Source organism: Bufo gargarizans, chromosome 9 (genome assembly GCF_014858855.1).
Source record: "Bufo gargarizans isolate SCDJY-AF-19 chromosome 9, ASM1485885v1, whole genome shotgun sequence".
In the NCBI taxonomy this organism is placed as follows: domain Eukaryota; kingdom Metazoa; phylum Chordata; class Amphibia; order Anura; family Bufonidae; genus Bufo; species Bufo gargarizans.
In genome coordinates this window covers 61,264,360-61,267,177 of record NC_058088.1, presented here as the reverse complement: position 1 = coordinate 61,267,177, position 2,818 = coordinate 61,264,360, and positions in this window count along the sequence as shown.

The following is a 2,818-nucleotide window of genomic DNA, read 5'->3' as shown; positions in this document are numbered from 1 at the left end:
GGAAAGCTGTTTTCTCACATTCTCACAAAAGCAGCACTGCCACCTAGCAACCCGACCAATTAACATCATTACCTCCCAGGATGGAGACGTACTGGATATGCAGAAATGCATTCTCTCTCTATGGACCCACACTCCTCAGCTGCAAATTGCTAGGTTTTATTTTATTAATCGATTCACCGTAATATTTTATAGCCGGGTTTTATGTAGAGCTCCATACTGACAGTGCTCATGCATGTAACACACAGACCTATTAATGCAGCACGGCAGAGTCCCTACAGGTCGGTATTATAGACAGTGGTGCACATAGAAGAGATTAGGCCACATAACAAAGATCAATATGCACCCCAGCCCCTTATAGTGCCCAGGACGTAGCTAAAGGCCCCCCTTCCCTAAGTGCTTTGTGGCCAGGGAAGCACATAGCCTTCCTGCTGCCTGAGGCAAAAATTTAAATGGTACCCCCCCATGCCAAATTCTTGACCTAACCCCTTCCCTCCAGACAGTGGTTAGTCTAAACCCGTGCAAAATCTATGACAGAGCCCTCCCAGCATGCACTTTCTATAATGCCAGTGTCTTCTTATGCAGCAAAAGGGTCTTTGGGGCCCCTCAGGCTCCTGGGAACAGTAGCGACTGCTACCTCTGCACCCCCAAAAGCTACGCCCCTGATGATGCCTGGTTTTGCCACCTAGGACGGTAGAATTTGCTTGTTCCCTTCTCCATGCCCCATTCTCCACCCACAGGGGAGTACCGCGCAGGCAACCAAGCAAGGTTGGGACCTCTCTCTCCAAGGGACCCAAGGAACCTACATGGTCTGCTTCTATGGTAGGGTATGTACCAGGGTCAGACAGGAGTTCTTTGGACCCACCAAATAAAATTATTCTCGGGGGCCCAATCCCTATTCAAGAAAATAGAACCTAGTGGCATGTGATTGGCTCCAAAGGCAGCTCCAAATGGGTCTTTGGGGCCCTTTATGGTATTAGAGTCTGGGCCCACCAGAGGAACCTCTGGTACTCTGTACATACAGAGTTGGACTGGCCCATCAAACTGGACCAGGGCGTCTCCATAGGTCAAAAAAAGATTGCAACTGGAAGCAAAAGTTATTGCATTGGTTGGTTTTTAGCCATCGTCCAATTTTCAGTAGATTGAAAAAATATTGCTGATGCCCCATCCATCAGTTTAAAGGGGTTGTCCAGTTTAGAGAACCCATTTCCAAGCACCCTATTAGAGATGTCGTAGTTAATAGAGAGGGGGTCCTCGCTCCTTAGCCATACTGAAGTGCAGTCACCAAGAGCAGCTCTCACTCTAAAAGACCTGTCCGGTCCTGAATTACACAGGAAACCCATTAATTTCAATGGGGGCTTTGTAATACTTGCTTTTCCATGTGGTAGCGCTGCAAGGAGGGGCCCAGCATGTGGACGCCTTGATCAAGCTATCAAGCAGTGATCTTTTTCAAAGTGAAGAATCCCTTTAAACTGGGATGCCACAATTGACAGTTGACCATACTGATGGTCAGACAACGATCTCTCTGCCCTGCAGTCCCATTAAAGAAATAAGACTAAGCTGCAATCCCAAGCAAGGCCACTACAAAATGTAATGAGTTTTGCCGTGGTCCCTTCACTCAGCTGATCAGTAGGGGTTGGACCATTATCAATCTGATATTGGTGGCCTATCACTATTCTCTAGGGAACCTTACAGACTGAATAACAGAATACAATGTCAATCAAAATTAAAAGAATGCTAAAAGTATGCTAAAAACAAAAAAGAAAGTACTAACTTGTTAAAACCCCCACCTCTTTAACATCCTGCACCAGTGGTCCCGTTGGTTAATGTTTACTTGGTCAGGTGGGTAAATGATCAACACTGCAGCCTATCACAAGTGTCATATTTGTGGGTGTGCTAATAAAAATAAAAGTTGTGGTTATGCAAATAGGGACTGTGGTAAGATACTGCATGATACCACACCACAGTGACAATATAGTAGTAGATACCAGTTCTACACAGGCGTTCTGCAAACTGTATAGGTGATTACAGTACAATTAAATCCAGTAACTAGTATATGGCATAATCTCGGATTGTAGGCATTCTCTTTCCATTTCTTCTCCATCAAGCCCAGACCACTATGATGACTTCTGACAAATATGTCCTGCCAGGCCTCGCTTCTATTTTTTTGGATTCAAGGCTAAAGAAATATGTGATAGGTCTATGACCAACTATGAAAAGAATACAGATTATTAATGGAAGTGGTTAGTCTAATTCTTGTAGTCCAAGTGGCAGTCGTACAAAGGCAGATTTATCATGGTCAATAAGGCATCTTCTCAACATTGAACACGTAAGGTGTAGAGAAGCCCCGTTAAAAAATTGTTGGACCTGAGACCTCCTACAGTATTGTTGGGCCTGAGACCTCCCAAAATACCGTTCAGACTGACCTTCCAAAATACTGTTGGGGCCTGAGGCCTAATAAAATACTGTTGGGCTGAGACTTCCTAAAATACCATTCGGACTGACCTCCTAAAATATTGTTGGGCCTTAGACCTCCTAAAATACTGTTGAGCCGGAGACCTCCTAAAATATTGTTCTCACTGACCTTCTAAAATACTGTTGGGCCTGAGACCTCCTAAAATACCATTCGGACTGACCTTCTAAAATACAGTTGGGCCTTAGACCTCCTAAAATACTGTTGCGCCAGAGGCATCAATGAGGCATCTTCTCAACATTGAACCCGTAAGGTGTAGAGAAGCCCCCTTAAAATATTGTTGGGCCTGAGACCTCCTACAGTATTGTTGGGCCTGAGACCTTCCAAAATACCGTTCGGACTGACCTT